The sequence below is a fragment of the Apus apus genome, chromosome 4, assembly GCF_020740795.1.
Source record: "Apus apus isolate bApuApu2 chromosome 4, bApuApu2.pri.cur, whole genome shotgun sequence".
Taxonomy (NCBI): domain Eukaryota; kingdom Metazoa; phylum Chordata; class Aves; order Apodiformes; family Apodidae; genus Apus; species Apus apus.
In genome coordinates, this window is record NC_067285.1 from 21,710,688 (window position 1) to 21,730,034 (window position 19,347).

General features: G+C 39.1%; 1 protein-coding gene across 7 annotated transcripts in view; it reads right to left on the reverse strand.

Moving 5' to 3' along the window:
• Positions 1-19,347, reverse strand: part of NDST2 (N-deacetylase and N-sulfotransferase 2) — a 131,353-nt gene that overhangs the window by 65,177 nt on the left and 46,829 nt on the right. For all 7 annotated transcript variants that reach the window (XR_007889489.1, XM_051619587.1, XM_051619582.1 and 4 more), the window contains one exon: positions 11,535-11,608. The gene's annotated coding sequence lies outside the window, so the exon portion shown is untranslated. The remainder of the gene's footprint in view (positions 1-11,534; positions 11,609-19,347) is intronic.

The window sequence follows — 19,347 nt, forward strand, 5'->3', positions numbered from 1 at the left end:
CTTTCCATAGCATCACTGAAAAGCTTTTGAGTAGTAGCTCACCTTGCAGCTCCAACACATACCTTCTTTTGAAACTTGGAAGACATACTTTGATGATGAAGGGTAAGTCAGAAAGGGACTCACATATAGGTTCAAGCAGTCTTTATATTGCTTTGCTGCAGAGTACTCTTGATCACTTTCTTAGACCAGTTTGGAGTTGAAATCTGTTTTTCTCTCCCTCAGACATGTTTCAATCCTCTCAATACACTATCAAGATTATTACTTTGGCAAGAAACTTTAAATACACCACTCATTAGAGGGTTAATTTTCTTTTACCTTCTACTATCACACTTGAGTGCAGAGTGTTCAGCTTGGCTAAAAGCTCTAAGGGCATGAATAATGTATAAGGACTCCACTGGAGGAACATTAATGCCTCAGAAAGCCTACACTGAATCTCCCACCAGTTCTCACTTGCCTGTATCCTTAATTTCCTTTACATGTTACAGTACCAGCGCTAGGTCAAACTCAAAGCTCTCATCCAGCACAACCTCACCAGCAATGTAGACTAGAGAGATTTAGAAGTTAAAGGGGGGTCACCAGGATGGAAGTGGCCCTCACAGCCTCCTGGCTATGCCAACTAGCTCCTCCACCTTCTCAGCCTGTTCCCACTGCTCCACAGTGTCTTGTAACTTCTGCCTTGAGCTCTGAAGGCAAAAATATTACATCCTTGGTTTAAGCAAAATCTCTTCAATTGTCTTTGAATTATATAGAGACCTAACAAATACAAGAGCTTCAATATGTGGAAAAAGTGCTTTTTACTTTCAAGGATGGCTGAAGTCCAACTGAACTATTCATCTTGTAACGTAACATGGACATGTCATACTCAGCTTGGAAAATTTGGCAATGAGTTGTGGTTACAAGAAAACCCAGCCAGGCACATGCACAGAGGGAAATGGTGAGTCTGAATGTTATCTGATAAGCCACAAACTTGATATATCACACATCTACGAAATTGTATATAATTCTTAATTGAATCATTCAAAATCAAATCAAGAAAACACAACCAGATTTACTGGAAATACGGGGATCTTGGGCAAATAAGTCTTCACTGTCTGCTCTCAGTTAAGCTATCTGTAAAATACAATCAATAAGTGTAACCATTAAGTAAATGCAAAACATGATTAGTCCAATTCTTAAAACAGAAAAAAATAAGGCAGGGACTTTTTTGGTGTAATGTGTCAGACATCTGCTTTGTGGTACACTGCAACTATAATACAATTTCCGAATGCTGGAGAGCCTGGAAAATGGAAGCTGGAAGAGCACATTACAGGCAAACAGCTTGAACACAGAAAATAATTAGATTTGCATATGCACAATTATGATTTGTATCAGCCTTCCCTGTATACATAAACTGAAGTAACAAAATATAAAAGAACAAACTGTGAGGACTTAAGGAATAATGTCTTAACCCACAGTTATGAACCTAAATTGCATACAGAAAAAAGGTGTCCTCTGCACTTCAGTTTTCAGCTAGTTTTGCAAAGCCCACATGACAGGATTTGTAGGTGATGCTGCAAGTAGAGACTGAAGAATAACTGAAGGGAAAGATGGGAAATTACAAGTATTTTCAGTGGTGATAAAAAATACTAAAAGAAAACAAAAGAAGAGAGGCTTGAAGAGCACTAAGGATTCTAAGACTGGCTGGAAAGGATCACTCAAAAGTGGTTTTAAGCTGTGGTTTAAAATATATAAAATATCTATAGAGGCATCTGTTCCAACCTTCAGAGGGTAAGTTCAAGCATTCTTCAGCAAGCTATATAAACTGAGTTCTGTGTCAGAAACCACTAGGCAACTACTTTGTACTAAACGCTAAAAATTTTAATACATCTGTTCAAGTTATAAAATGTCCTGTAGCTCTTTAAAATGTATGAATTTGCTTTTTTTCATTTAATTATCTATTATATTTTCTCAGTATCATACATGATTGTGTGAAGTGCTTTGAAATGAGAGATGCTATGTAGGTGCAAAACAGTACTGCAATATACTCAACTTAATTTGGATATGCTATAACACCATGGTTCCTTTATTGAGACATTTGCTAAGAAACCAATTTGACCAAATCACAGTAGGTGATAATGAGTGCTGATTAATCAAGGCAGTATTAACATAAATTTTAACTTGTGTCAAGTAGCTTAATGGTAAATTACTGGATTTAAACAGACATGGAATTTTACACCTTGGTCTTTCATTAAACAAGTTTTTGCTTACAATAAAATGCACAAATTCTTTAATGTGCAATCAAAAAGAGCTAGATACAACCAGAAAGAGTCGAAGACAAGCAATGCAAGATTGAAATAATAAACTCAATTTTCAGTTTTAAAAGTTTCAGTCCTGGAATGGTCTTCATCTTTGAACTAAATACAAGAAAAATACATTCAGATGTGTTTGTAAGTAGAAAGCAATAAAAGGTGTTTTAATGAATTTCTGGCTTTTATACGTGTATGACATTTTTGACTGAACAGCATTTTACTTTTTATATGAATAAGCAACAACAAATATCTGGCCTTAGCACTGAAAAGACAGCTATAAACAGCCACCTGCCCCTCCATGATAATGCCAGATTATGTGGTTTCATCTGTTAGCCATTGATTTTGCCAGTCAATGCATCCACTTGCTATTTTTCAGGGAAAAATATAAAACTTCTGGCATCCTGACTCAAAACTACAAGGAACTAAAATACTGATGATGAAGAGCCACTGCACTCTGACATCAAGCTGAAGCATTTACTGCAAAAGCATAACACAGTGTAGGTACTGCATTACATATGAACTCTTAAAGGGAGATTCCCGCAAACGTGTATTAATAGTATAATTTGTCTAAATTTTAATTAAATTTTAAATTGTCAAACAACACGTACAGAGAGTGTGTTTAGAGCAGAACAGCACTTGCTGCAACATGTCCTAGAACATTCAGTTCATAAGAAAGGGAAGATGAGTAAAGGAAACACAAACAAAAAAAATCACAGTGACCTGCTCAGTACCACAAATAGTATGTTCTGCAAGAAAAGATGGCAGTTTAGGTCTTAGGACCAGAATACTGGGGAAGAGGCAAAGTGAAACAGCTGGAAAAAAGCTCACAATTGTGTTTAGGCTTGCATTAGGCATCCACATAAGAAGAGACTGTTTTTTTAACTATAGATGAAAAAAGCCAACCCCAGAAGATATCAGCATCAAACGCTATGCTTCTGCTCTCACCCACCCTTCAAGCATAACAAGGTGATGATGCTAGGAAACACAAGAATTCAAAGCTTTCTAGTTCTCCATGCAGCAGCAGATGTTGACACTGCCATGTGTACTTCAGTTTGAAAGAAGTGTCTTGCTACCTACAAGAGGTACCATGCCCAAGAGGTGACTTATCAATCACTTCTTATTTCATGGAGCAAAAACATCCATTACAAGTCCCTTCCCCACAATGTTAGGACAAATGCTGTCACAGAAGAATAGGTTTCTTAATGTGACATCCACACAAAAAGGGTCTATCAGCATGTGGAAAGGAGAATAGCTTCCTATTGCACACAAACACATGCATGAATGGGACAACGGTCATAAATGATTACCAGAGCACATGCACAGGACTGAAATTATTGTTGCCAATGTCCCAGCCCCAGGCCTTTCATTTGCAGAGCTTAGAAAGAGCCATGACTTTCAATATAATAATTTTATTAACACTAAAACCCAGAATTAAGTAGGACTCATTCCTTCCACTGTCACATCATAATCACACCAACTCTGCCAAGAGTCATATTCTTCCCATCCTACTCCTTCCACTCGTGAGCTATGCAAGCTGAAATCCCAGTGGGGAATAAGAAATCCAAGCTTTTCTACAAGTCTAATTCTCAAAGCAAAAGCCACCTTGAAAGGGAAAAAAAAAAAAGTTTGCTGTTGCTGTGGAAACCAGACAAAAACACTTCTGGATCAAGTACCTGTTGGAGGATCAAGAATACGGAGCAGTTACTGGAAGTCCTCTGAGCATGCAGGAAGGCTTAGGACAGGGAATAGAGTCAGCCCAGATGTCTCTAACATCATCCAGATTTCAGAAGATCTGGGACAGCTTTTCCAAAGTGAGTCGCTCACTAGTCTCTTGGGGAAGAAAGGTAGCTTGCTTCTGAAATCAATTACCACAACATGAAGGCACTGAACTGGGAAGAGGATAAATTGCACAGCTTGCTTAAAGTCTTGATAGATGCATTAATACAGAATCAGGAAACAATGTTTAACAGGAGGACAGAAATGACTGGGCCTGCCCCAAAAGTTTAGAGGCTGAATTCAAAAGCAATACTGGTGAACAGTAAAGAAGTGCATTAACCTAGATCCTAGTAGAGTTCTTCTGTTCCTTGTGTTCTAAGAGATTAAAAGTAAGAAATATAATGTGATAGTGTAGTTAAAGACTACATGTTATTAACACCAAAAAAGTCAGAATTAAGACAACATGGGGAAATTCAGTATCAGATTAATTTTTTAGTTACTTGACTTTAAAATAATTCTTGTGCATAAATCTGTTCTGTTCCCCTCTCCATTCCCTTTAAGATCCCTTAACTGTGTAAGCTGTTCATACTCTCAACTACGTGAACAACATGAGACTGCAAGAGTCTAATACAAATCAGTCAAGAGAGAACACTGTAGTTAAAACCAGTATGAGAATGCCATATACACAAAAGCCAGCTCCAGAATTTCAGGAAGAAATGAATTGTCAAGTGTCAGCATTAGGACTTCTCATACTAGCAAAGATCAGGTAAAACTAGCAATTAGAATCATAGAATCATAGGCGTTGGAAGGGACCTCGAAAGATCATCTAGTCCAACCCCCCCGCCAGAGCAGGGTCACCTAGAGTACATCACACAGGAAGGCGTCCAGGCAGGTTTTGAATGTCTCCAGAGAAGGAGACTCCACAACCTCTCTGGGCAGCCTGTTCCAGTGCTCTGTCACTCTCACAGTAAAAAAAAATAATTTCTGATATTCACCTTAAACCTCCTCTGCTCCAATTTGTATCCATTACTCCTTGTCCTATCACTGGTCATCACTGAAAAAAGCTTAACTCCATCTTCTTGACACTCACCCTTTACATATTTGTAAACACTGATGAGGTCACCCCTCAGTCTCCTTTTCTCCAAACTAAGAGACCCAGCTCCCTCAGCCTTTAGGACCTCCTCAGTAATTAGGACCTTTGATACTCTAAACCACTGACTTTGTTAGGACATTTTAAACATCAGATAGAGATGGTAGGGGATTCCAACAGGTTAGAAATTTGTGTAGTTTATCAATGTTGCAATACTACCAGACATTAGTTCCCCCAACTCCATCTTCTGCCCTTCCTTGTCATCTTTGCAAAACATCTCGTATTAAAATACACTGGACATTAGCAAGCTACAAGAATTATTTACTTTACAAGGGTGTTGTGAAGCTTAACTCATGTTTGTAAAGCCCTTTGTATTATGCCTTTCATCTGCTGTGGGAACCTCACAGTATTATCTTCTCTACATTAGAAAGGCTTTGCTAAAATAGCTATACTAGCAAATGTGCCCAGTCTAGCTATGGTTTACCCAGGCAAAAAAGTTATTTTGCCAGAACAGCTAATACCCATTCCCTGAAAAAACAAGCCATACTGGCAGAAGCACATTTTTGGCAATATCTCACTGCATCTAGCATACAAGACTGTGTATTAACTTAGGGTGATTTCTGCACAGTTTAGCAAAACATCAGGTATGCTATCAGAACTTTGAAGGGTGGCTCTTACAAACATATTTTGGAGACTGAAAATGAAGGATGTGTGTTTACTACTTTCACAATACCAAGCCTCTACAATCATTTATTCATGTGAGTGAACTAGAAGCAACAGAGCCCTCTATAAACAGATTAACACACTGTGGAACAATAATCTAGTTCATGTGACAGTAATCAAAGTGTGCTTTTTGGATGCTTCAGCTTGATGTCAGAGTGAAGTGGCTCTTCATCACCAGTATTTTAGTTCCTGCTATTATTATTTTTTTTTTTCTATTCAAGATACCAGTTTTCTCACTCAAGTTTAAAACAACAAGAAATATCCAGTTGTTATTTGCCTCCTAACAAAGGTTGAGAGGCATCATCATTCCAGGCTCCCAAACAACTACTTGCCACTTTTTTCTAGTCATGTTTAGCCTTACTCTAAGGGTGGCAGCCTGCAGCTACCAGTAGTAGCACATTTGCATTTTACCTTTCAATGTTTCCACCTCTTGCTAGAAACTTGTAGTAAATACAATCACCTAAGGGCTTGCTTACACAGGGAAAGGGAACTCATCTGCTTCACATCTATAAAAGGCTTTTCTCAAGTAGGTACCTGTATTTATTTTAGAAGGGTGTCTTTGTATCTGCCTGCACACAATTTTTTAACACCTAGAGGACTGCAATTATAAACTACAGCAAAAGACTTGGGCAGAGACACGTTTCAAACCTGTGATGGGTTACGAAGTGGCTAATCATCTTCCTACAAACTGAATTGGATCAGACATGCCTTAATCTGGAATGGAGCTCAAAAATCCAAAGACAGAAATTGCCACAGTTAAGGTATATAAGCTACTCAACAATATGGAAAGTTTGTTTTCCATGTGGAAGATGGTTTCACTACCAAAATGTCAGCAGGTGTATTCAGTTGCTTTCCACAGAAAAGTAAAGTTAAATCTACTTTAAAGCAGAAGTAAACATGAAACTCAGTCTTCTCTGCTACTGAGTCAAATTAGAAAAAGAGTAGCTACTGTAAATTAATCAGTAACCTATTATTTACTGACATAGCACTGTAGAATACACAGCCCACATACCAGGACTACCTGATGTGCTCTTTTGTTAAACCTAAGAATTATTTATGTGACCTCTGAAATAATAAGCACAATAATAAGCAGCAATTCATAACTGCTACGTGTTCCCTCAGTCACTGATGTACCTGTCTATATAGCATGAAGAACAGCACTGACCTAAAAAACAGGACTGACAGTTCTGGACTAGGCTTTAAAAGAGCAAGGTTCAAATAAGACCCAAAATACAAGAAATCTTGCATATTGACTGAGCTATAGAGCAAAGCTACATCACCAAAAGGTTTTCTGACTTCCATTTAAGAAGCACTTGCTTGTCATGAGAGAATTTCAAAAGCTGGATCAGGTTTCCTTTTCCCACTAGCATATATTTTGCATAATCAAAGAGAGTCAGATATTAACACTTCATACAACATGAAAATTTATGCCACACCCTTCTTTCAAAAATTATAAAGACATTTTCCCCACTATCTCTGTGCCATAGGCCAGATAGCACTCACTGTACCTACAGCATAGGAACCATTTACCTCTCCATCCTCCATTGGTATCACTAGACAGTTCGTGTGAAGATCAAGGACAGAATACGGCCATTAGACAGTAACTACATTTTTAGCTGGAAAACCTTTGGAATACTTAGAAGAAAAAATTAAGGTTAACCACCTTTAAAGGCAAGGATATCTTGCCCCCGTTTCTGCCCATTCCACTCATCACTCTGTTTCAGCTCTTTCCCATTCCTTCTTAACTGTCATCTCTCTTCTGATGGCACAGTCAGATCCCTTGGTTTCCCCCTAGGCAGAGAGCTCACAGGGAATATGCAGAGTTCAGTGCATAATCTTTCTGTATGCCCTGGGTCCTGCCTATACAAAACTGCTCCTTTGCTGAGCACATCCTGGCAGTCAGGTTTAGGCAAAGCATTTGGTATAAAAGTCTAGAAGTAAATATGTGGAGGCTGAGGCCAGGCTTCCCAGTGGAAGGTCACTTACTCTGAAACATTCCTCCATCACTGACAAAGGTACCCCACATTTCTCATGCGTTTAACATTTATCACTCAGACTGAGGATTTTTTTTCCTCTTAGTTTTCTGGAAATTACAACTGCTCCAAAGTTTCTGCAGGGGTAGAAATGAAATTTAAAGAAATTTTAAGAAACAACAGTTACTTGGCATGATCACCTGTTCTGATCTACACTGAAGCACAAAGCCACAACCACAAAAGAAATGCAGTTGAACGATGAGGAGCTTGCTTATATTCAGAGAGGCATCTGAAGCACCCTGAATAGTATAGGAAGACTGAGGCTATATGTTTTCAGCAAGCTCATACAAATAAACTCAACTTGTTGCTTTTTACCTTTGATGTCATACATGACTTGTGTCCTGAATCACTAAGATCAGGAAGAAGTCTAGGACATGGTAAAGATTCAGCCAGTAAATATCTCACTGATGAACTTCTTAGTTCTAACAGAATGGAGGTCCCCTTACTTTCAGAGCATGCTAGGGCTTATATACTCACACCTTACAGGGATGATGGGAGAAAAGATAAATACACAGGAACACAAGATTTTATTTTTTTATATGTAGGTTTTGTAGCTCTCAAATAATCTGTAGAGATCAAGTTGGGTATTAGATTTAACTGCACCTAAAGATACTTATTGCAGAGGAACAACACAGTTTGGAAAAAATATGCAGAATTGAAGATATACTAATTTTGTACAAACAGCTGCAGTACAATCAAAATCCAGAATTTCTTGAATATTAAATATAATCTTAAAAGTCAATCATAAATGCATGACATTTTTTGCAGTCAAAAAAGCAAACAGAAAACCAAAACTCGGAGAGCAATCAGACTGACTAGGAACTCAGTTGTGCACACTATTTCTTCGAATGTAAAATACAGGCTCCAAATGCAGCTGTACCTATTTCATGAATCACATGTTCATCACCTTACTATAAAGTCAGCATAACAGCCTCTGCTTATGCACAAGGTACCTATGACAAACCATCAGTCCTAACTGAGGAAAATATGTTATTAGACACAACATTTAGAAAATTAATTGCCTTTGGGGCTCCAAGAAACAGCACTGAAATTCCAATTTTTCCTAATTTAAACATGTGTTTGTGTTTTAACATACTTGGATGTCATTTTATCACTTCTTTCACAAAGGAAAAGAGCAAAAAGTTTTCAGCTGAAAACAGGCCTGAAAAAGTTTCCTTAAGACTGAGCATGCAAGACACTTGAAATGTGTTTTATTCATCAAAATGTTAACACTTTCAACCCTGCTTTTCCATAAACAATTCTTTCATAAGAAGTTTCTCTTTGAAGAGCTGTAAAAAAGTTGAAGATCAAAATCATACAAAGTGTGTTACACTTCTCCCCACTTTCCAGGGCATGTGTCAAGAGTCAGTGTCTTGCACAGAAGTACAGAAAAGTATCTCTAAATCAGCAGACAATCCCATTATGTGAAAATTGGTAATAAGGTTTATTTTATGTGATTAATTTTAGAGTCCCAAGATTTGGGGGAAAAAAAAAAAAAACACAAAACAATGCTGGGTAAGTTTCATATAATCATCTGAATGGCTCTATTGTCTCTTTCGTCATGCTAAAGTTTGCTTTGTTGTTGTTTTTATCTTTTCTTTTAAAATAGCCTCCTGCAGCTCTAAGCTAAAGATCTTCCTGGAGCTTCTATGCGACAGCTGCAGTATCTTAGCCATCTGTTTAATTTATATTTGCTAATGCAGTTCCTGCTGTTTTCAACTGACAGCTTTTTTCTCTCTTATTACCCCCACATGGGAAATCATTGCACTTGCCAAAGTTTCCCTGTAGTCTCTGTTGTCAAATCAAGTCTGGTGACAAAAGGTGATGAATGAGGCTCCTATGCACCTCTCTTTTTTTTTTGTTAAAAACTATGAAAATCTGTAAGGAGTTTTTTTATGTTATTACTTCAAAGAACAATCATAAATAAAAAGAAAGGAAGGAGTACAGAAACAAAGAGGAAGATAGTAAAGGGAAGCTATACCCCTTCCTCTCAACACGGCAATTCCGTGGGAAGGTTGACACTGGAGGATCTCCAAGATACAGAACCAGAACATCTATTCCATATCCATCCACTAATTCAACCTCTTCAATCATCTATGCCCACCTACCAAGCTCAGAGTTTGATTAACTACTGACTTTCCTTCACTTGCAATCTATGTGCCTCTTAACTTTCTGGAGTGCTCTGAATCTCAGAAGTACTCACAAGTCACTGGGAAGGGACTGAGCCCCAGGGCCCCACACGATGCAGTACCAGTAGTTACTGCCATCCTGTAAAGCCTTCTGCAGGGAGGTGTAAGGCCTGCACTCTATGTGCCATTTAAGAGACACCAGATAAAAGCACAAACTGCATCCTAAAATAGCAGTCAGCCTTATACAGCTAGCACAGATGTTACTGTCCCTCTAACTCCCCTATAGCATGATAACAAGAAGATTAAAAAGTCTATCCCTGAAAAGTGACATCAGGCTTAACATAAAACTTGGAAATTTAATATAGATACCCCTGTCCTGCTTAAAACCGTATCAGCTCAACCACAGTGAGTTCTGCAATACCTGTCCCAGGTGATGCAAGACTCCTGTGTTACATGAACTGTATCTCAGTGACAAGCCCCAGCCCAGGAACAGGTAGACACATTAAACACACAAAGCTGCATATAAACCAAACTCAGAAGAGTAACCACTCTGAATTCCTCCTTTCAAAACAACCTTAATAACTGAAAAGGTGCACAGAAACCTGAAATGGGCAATTCCCAAAGGGCTGGAAGATGCATGCTTTCTGGTGCTCGAGAGCGCCCAACACAGCAGTTGATAAGGAGCAAGCGAGGATGCATGTTTGAGGGAATACTTGGGAGAAAACAAGTCATAATTTTTTATTACTGCTGTTCCCAGAAGCTGATGAAGAGAAATTAAATTTATTCTGGCACTCTAGAGTTGGCTCCAGCTCCTAACATCAAAGCAACCCATAAGATGGAACTTGTGACAGCTCCCTATCTTGTGCAGAATCATTCCACCGAGCTCTGGAGTATAAAGTCACTTGAAACAAAATGAACATTTTTGCTTTTGAAAGGGCAGCAAGCTAGTGCCAAAAATAACTACTGATGCACTCTGGAGAATGTTACTGCTTCATTGTCATATTCCCACTCCTTGAATAATTGTGATACAGAAAGTCGATCTTTGAGCAGCGTATTGGACAAAACAGAAAAACCACAAAAAATATCCTAGAATAACCTTAGAACTAATATACTAATTTTCATTCTGTATCTCAGCCTTTCCATCTGTAAATATACATACATGTTGATGTACTTCATGACAGTACAATTACACAGTGCTACAGCTAGATACCTAGTACAGATTCTAACACTTTCATAATTCAGTGTCAATACCAAGGGGGAAAAAAAAAAAATCACCTCAAGGAGTATACAGGCCTGAAAACTCGAAGTTACTACTCAGGTCCAGTTGCTTACTTTTACTTTATGACATTTCATAAGTAATACAATCAAGAAAGCCTAAAGTATTAAATTATAATAATGTAGACAGAAACTGAAGTCCCAAGTCACCAAAGACTTGTTGCTTATAAGCTTCATCAACATACTGAATTAAAGACCCACAGATATGAATTCTCTTCCACTGCCTCTGTCTACCATGCTAACTGGGTCAAAATTATCCTTTATATCAATTCCTTCTTACCTCAAGAAGACTATCTGCAGTCTCAGAAAGAGCTGTGTTGTACCAGATGCAGCCTGAGTGAAAACACCATGAACCTGGGAAGAGAGAAGCAGTTTTGAATAAATACATGTACCTGATAGTGTAAGGCAGCAGTATTTTCCAAGCTACAAACACTCATCAGTGAGGGTATCTTACTCAATTCAGCACCTGAACTACTGCAGTTTTCAGCTCAGGAAATTAAAGTAGTGCTCATTTTAGTTATTCCTTCAGCCAGAAACCGGAATAACTCAAGTGTCTAGAAACTACCCGAAGTCGCAAATAAAATAAAAATATTAAAGAAGAATTGTATATTTGGTATACTGGTCTTCTCTTTCACAGTCAGATTTTTTGTTTTCTTCCCTCTTCCTGGGTTAGTAAGAACTACTGAGTGTCACTGTGACTAGGCTCTGGTCACAAGCTCCTGAAGGAAAGAGGAGGCTCAGCCATATGCCACTGCTCAGTCTGTTAAACATTATTGTACTTCTTAAGCAAAAAGGCTAGGACTAAAAAGACTCTGGGATCGCAGCTGAAAGAAGAAAACCAGCACACAGCAAGGTGCTCTAGGTGAGCAAAGATGTCTTGCACAAGGTGACATGACACTACTGAAGACCCAGCATTACAAATGTTGCAAAACCAAGGTGCAGAAAAAAAAACTTTAAGACGGCAACAGATTTTACAGCTAATAAATTGGGTTAATTTCTTCTCTGTAGACTACCACAGCACAAACACAGAACAATACTTTTCTACCCCTTAGGGACATAGAAGCATTTAAGTGGAAAGGACCTTTAAGATTATCAGTTCAACTTTTAACCCAACTCTGCCAAATCCACCACTCAGCCATGTCCCTAAGTACCACATCTACGTCTGTAAAATATCTCCAGGGATGGTGACTCAAGCACTTCTCTGGACAGCCAGTTCCAGAGCATGACAACTCTTTAAGTAAAGAAATTTTTCCTGATATCCAATCTAAAACTTCCCTGGTGCAACTTCAGGCCATTTCCTTTCATCCTATAGCTTGTTACATGGAAGAAGAGACCAACACCCACCTTGCTACAACCTCCTTTCAGGTGACTGCAAAGAGAGGTTATCTTCCCCAAGCCTCCTTTTTTCCAGGCTTAACAACCCCAGGTTCCACAGCCTCTCCTCACAAGACTTGTGCACCAGACCCTTCACCAGCTTTGTTGCCCTTCTATGGACATAAAAAGCATTGCTTCCTGGGGAGGTTACATTATGGTAAATACTGTATTCATGCACACCTCCTTTTGGACACTTTCACAATTTGACAAGATGGAATGTAAAGGGAAAAAAGCAGACACTTTTTACTGGAAGAAAATTTCCTTCTTTCTTTTCATAAAATACCTCTTGCTATAAAACTTTTCAGGGCATACAAACCACACAGGCCTAAAAGCTTTATTCAAGGGCAGGTGTATTTAGCAACAGAGCCGTGTACAGGATCATCTGCCCTCTCAATCTTTTCCATAAATGTTCTGAACATTGAGCATCCCAGGAGAAAACACCAGAACTAAACACTTTGTTCTTAGCTTTGCCAGACACCACTCAATGTAGCCTTCAACCAAGTATTTAACAAACCAAGTCATCTTTCCAGCGTTCAGGATAGTGAGGGATGGGATTAGCCCGATAATGGTAAAACGCTGAGCATACAAACCCTGCTGCACAGAGGCAGAAGTCCAGTATCTTTGTACTGAGCTTTGTGGTGCTCCAGGTTCTGGGAAGATTCTTAGCTGGGGTACAAAGGCAGTCCCCTGAGAAACCCCATCTGTTAAATCTCCCAAAACAGAAGGGATCACAGTACATTCAATATGGTACTCTTTCAGCAGTTATCCCTCCTGGAACTCCTGCAATCATCAGCTCCATGGCTCTAAGACTTGCAGAGCCAGATCTTCAACCCAAATCTGCAAGTTGTGGATCCCAGCTGCCTCCACAATGCTTCTCTAGCTCCTCCAAAGCCAGCTTCCCAGTGACCCATGTTATGGGAGTGCCAAGGAGTGGCTCTGAACAAAGTCAGCAACGGCTCAGCAGGTGAATTACCTCAGGGTTTGAACCATGCAAAAACCTATGTACTCCTGCTAGGTCTGAGCCTGGGATTTCTGTATGGGTAACTTGTTACCTGAATAATGTGCCCATGGAAAAATAGAACATCAGTTGCAGAAATGAAATAAAAGCCAAATTCAGTGCCTACACAGTAACGCAGAGGTAAAAAATTAACCTATCATGCTTACAAAAGTTATTTGCAATATCCCTGATAGTGTCTGAAATTTTGTCCTCTAAAGTTTTGCCTGTGTGTATTCCTCTTCACTTCCCAGCACTCTCTGGCATTCCTCAAGAGCTACTTCTGCTAAGAGTATAAAGATGATACACTCAAGGAAAACAAACTTCACTCTTTAGGCTGTCCAATATATGCAAGTAATATGCTTAGTTAAGCATGACTGTTCACACATACACAGCATTTCAAAACCAAACTATTACAGATCTTAACACTCACCATCCTGAAACTTACCTCTGAGCTCCAATAAATAGGTTGCAGCCTACCTAAAAAGGCTAATGGTAGTTTACTTTAAGCACAGAAGCAAAAGCTTTAAAAAATTCTAAAGAACTTAAAAGTTTTACCTTCCAGAAAAACACATTTTACTGTTCATCTGCACTTTAGGTGCCTAGATTTGACACGAAAAGGAAAGGAGAGCTGCTCACAGCTTGTAAGGCCTTATGCTACTGGCATCTATTTATATCCATGACCAAGAGTAATAAACCACATACTTCAAACAACTGAAGCAACTGTTAGATAAAATATGGAAATGGGAAGATGGGACTAGAAGCCACCTCCTTTACTGATTAAAACCCTTCCCCATATATCAAGAAAAAGCATATTTTGGTGAAGATGATAAAAGATCCATACTGTCTCTGAAGATTGACTGTCAAAGCAGAGAATCTCAAAACCACGTCCAAGTCAGTATATGACGGCAACTCCCAATGACATCTTGCTGGTTGTCATCTGGGGCCAGCACCTCTGCCAAGACAGTTAATGCCTTTTGGCTGAGGTCACTAACACACTGTTTTGTATACAGGCAGCTTCTGCTGCTCAGCGTTGCTCAGGAGCAGAGGCATCACAGGATGACTATGAGAGCATGGGTTTAGTGTTTGTGATTAACCTCAAGCAACACCCGAATTGTTGCAAAGCACAGATAGAAACACAAGTTTAAGTTCCCAGGAAATAAGGAAAAGGTGGGGCTAGGCCCAAGAGACAGAGAAGAATGGAACAAAAGTGTGCTTCCACCTAATGGCCATGCCAGCGTAGGCCAGAGCTAATGCTTCTCCTGCAGATGATACTTAGCCCTACTGAGCCTGAAAACCCCTGTGTAAGAGGACATCACAACTCACGCATACACCATTATACTACATTGAGATACTGCTTACAGGAAAAGAAACTGCAGTTTGTCCTGTACTCATCTGCAACATATTATTGCTCCAAAAGCATGTTACAGAGGAGGGTTAATAGCTCCAGGGTAGAGTTCAACAGCATAAACCAATGCTAGTGGCTACCAGCAGAAAAGGTGGACCCATACATCCCTGGCTATTCATAGCAAACCAAAAAAATATCAGTTGGTCAGATTTATGAGCTGATAGAATGCACTCTACAGCTGCCTGATGGCAAGAATTGAAGCAAGACAGAAATGTCACACTATGGCAGGTGAGAACAACATGGACCTTTCCAGGAGAAGCAAAGACTGAGATCACCTTTCACAAACAGTATCTTTATTATACAGACTAAAGGGGAAGGCAAGGGATATAGAGGCTAGCTAGTGAATATCCTTGTCCATTAGAATACATTTGTGTATGTTGTGTATGTCTAGTCCTAAATCTCAAGAACCACAATGCAAATGAGACACTGCTTATTTTCAAGGTAAATTTTTAAACTGTAATTTGGTAACAAACTTTGAAGTCAAAACCCTGAACAAGAGCAAAATACAGGCAGCATCTTAAAAAGCTCTCCCTAGTGTGCCCTACCTCTTCTTCCACAGTGTCTCTCTGCTGTGAAAAATGTTAAGTTTTATTTAAAACAGAAGCAAATACCACTTTCAGAGATCTCTCTCCCTGCTTCTCTCTTATCTTTTTGCTCCAGTGACAGAATAAAAATGCAGGGATTTTGTGGAATAGCAATACAGAGTCAACAAAAGATAACCTGACTGGGCAGGAAGAGATGTATTGGTATAGAGAGTGTTACAGCTCTGGAACAAGACTAAAGGAGAGGATTTCACAGGGACAAATCTGAAATAGCCATCACCTGGCCTTGAGGCATACACTGCATAAATCCACCCAATGGTAAGGGGCATCCCTCATGTTGCACCCAAATTTGTCACCATCCCACACTAGTTAACCATAAACACTTGGAACAGTAAACCAACATTGAACACCTAATCAGAAATCCAGGATTAGATGGAATAGTATTTATATTAAGAGATTAATCCCACTTCTTACCATGCTTCCTGTGCTATATTTTGTTTAACAGTTTTTCATTTTGATTTTGTGTTCCAAATCTGGGTTAGGGCAAGACAACAGTAACTTCAGTTGTTATGCATAACGTAAAATAAACACAATAAATAAAAAGTCTCAGGTCTGAGAATCTAATGCTCTACATCTATAGATAATGCTTAAACCAATACAACGTGCACAACATTTTGGCACGAAAAATGAGGCAGAAAATCAGTCTCAGGCATCAACCAAGGTAATTTTAAGGATAAAGTATGCCAGATGCAACAGAGTGACTTGGACAGGGATTACAAGCTACAGCAAATACAGAGTACCTGAAATTGTCACATTTTTTTCATTCAAATCCTCACAAGTATTTAGCAATTATTCAAATCTCATCCTGGATGAGCAGTAATACTGCACATCTGAGTCTTTTAACTACCAGCCACATGGTTTATGGAGCAGCCGCTCTGCCAGGTGAGGGGAAATGATAGCCTGTTGTGCTGACCTAGTGCAGAAACACATCTCATCTCAGCTGGAGATTGTTCTTACAAAACCAGTGCTCTCAACACATGATAAAATAGCTTAGATACCTGATATCATAGATTTTAATATTCTGACTGTGGGTATGGCCATCAAAATCCCCACTGCATCTCATTCCTCACATGCTTTATGTGATTATTTAATACACACTTGTATGATTTAATATATAATACATGTTTATATATATGTTTGTATTTATATATATTTAATTATTTAATATATTTAATTATGTAATATATGCTTGTAATTTGGTTTACATTTTACAGGAGGAAAATGTAGAGAGATTCTAGTGAATAACACTTGAGACAAGAAAATGAGCAACTGGAGAACATGATGCTCATTTTTTGCATATAGACCAGCCTATAATAAAGGGCTTGAAAATCCACTTGACTAGAGCAGGTAAGCAGCCTTGGCAAAAGCTAAATTAAAATTATTTTCCCAGATTTTAAGGTTATAAAGATAACTTGCAAAGTACAAATGAATAGCTTTCTTCATAAATCTGTGGAGAGTCTGCTGATCCACTCAGGGCTTTTTCCCCAGCTGCAGTCAACAAAGCTTTGCCCATCCTCACTGACCGGGGCATTAGGCAGCAGGGACAGGAGTGGAGCTGAAGCAAACAAGGTCAATTCCACACTGCTCCACCTGGGAAAACTCTGAATGTAAACCCATCTCCTGATCACTGAGGAATCACAGAATTGTCAAGAGATGGAAGGGACCTCTAGTCCAACTCTCCTCCTGAAGTAGGATAATCTCGAGCACTTTACATAGGACTGAATCCAGGCAGGGTTCGAATATCTCCGGAGATGGAGACTTCACAACCTCCCTGGGCAGCCTGTTCCAGTGCCTTCCAAGGTTAAGTAAAACATCTAGCAAACTGAAAGAGGTTTCGAGCTGGATCTTCCTCCAGCTACCTGTATGAAAGCAGCAGCCAGTAGGCTTTAGGGCAACATAAGAAAATTACAAGCTTTGGCTACTCTTCAGAAGAGAAAGGAGGAGGGAAAAACAATGGTAGCAGAGGAAAAGTACAGCAGGGAAAGACTGCAGGGAGGAACACACACATTTATGGAAGACATAAGCAGCAGAAGGAATAGGACACATAAAAGTCCCAGATAATGCTCAGAAAACATGGAAAATCATTTAGATACCTTAATTCCCACTAAGGGACAATTCGCATAAAACAGGAATAAAACCCAAAAAACAGATTACAAATAATCACCAAATGAAGAACAGTCACATCATCCAGCAAATTTTCCTAGCCTTAGTGCAACAATCCATTAGACCAGCATTTTTCTGCAGAAATAGTAACTTCTCTATATGATTGGGTACTCTGTAAAAGAATATACAATGACAGCTAACAAGAAAGTTACAATAATACATTTGACAAATGTATTTTACTTCTCTTCAAACCAGCTGTAGCATTAATTGAGATTGTTAGAAATGAAATGTAGCGTTGTTTTTGCCTCTTAGTGTTAGAAATGTAGTGTTGTTTTCGCACCCTAGTGTTAGGAAGATAATAGTTTGTTTCTGCCCTAGTGAAAAGAAGCTTTATGGTGACTGAAGAGAGAAGGGAGATATCTGGGCATTCCAAGGACACTGAGGTGATTTATGGGCCAAGAAACTGAGGGTCTTTATTGGGCTCCATCTGGGGGAGCTGAGATATCTGAACATGGCGAAGGTCATGATAAAGACAGAACAAAGTTCCTCCTATGTTACTCCCTGGGACAGGATAGCACCAGATGGTATAAATCATTCTGGTGATTCAGAAGACAGCCAAGGGGGCAAGAAAAGTCAGAATTAAACCTTAAAAGGTAAAAAGTAAACTCCTAGAATGGAATGTGTAAACAGGGGTGGGAAACTTATAGGATAATTAGAAGCGTCGGATAGGCTGTAAACCCTGGCCTATCCAGCCAGTGAGGAAACAGGAGAAGGAACTTTGCGTCAGGAATAGGGAATATAAACAGTTATTCACCTTACTATCAGGTGTGCCTACTTGTTTAGGTCACCCATTCTCACAAGAGTGTAAACAAACTGCTTCAACGAAGGATCTGTTTGGGCCTACTCACTGGTGGGACAAATGTTTCTCACAAGAGGTCATTTAAACATATTAAACAACAAGTCAGCTAGCACGGGCTTGATCAGCAATACACAATTATTTCATTTCTGTATGCCACAGCAGGCATGTCAGTAATGTGGCTCTTCAGCCCTCCTTGTTGCTGGATACAGTATCAGTATCTGCTGATGTTCCTCACCCTGCCTTTGTATTGTTAAAAACCATGATTTATGTAAAAACATTATTCCTGTGCTCAAAGATTCCAGGCACACAGCAGGACAGACTGCCTCCATCCATGGCCCCCTGTGCTATGTGACACACACCTCAGGATCCGTGAGACTTTATTGTAACAGAGACCGTGGAAGACTGAACAAATTCACTGATGGGAAATTGCTGACTCCAATGGCAGAGGACAACCCTGCCACTCTGGAATTCCTCAATTTTTCTGTATTTCAAAATCCAACTTATTTTTGAGGCTTAGGAAAGATATTTCAGAAAGGCCACAGATTCAGAAAGCTTGTATTTGAATAAATAGTTCAAGCTGACATTAAATCAAGTAACCTATGGGTGTTTGCATTTTGCTTTTAGTGTTCATATTTTTTACAACATAAAGGACAGGTCTCAGGTGAGCTAGGTTATTGCAGAATTCAGAAAGAGTGAATTCAGAAGAATGAATAGGAGAGAGAACTAGACTCCATAATCAAAATCTGAGGGAAA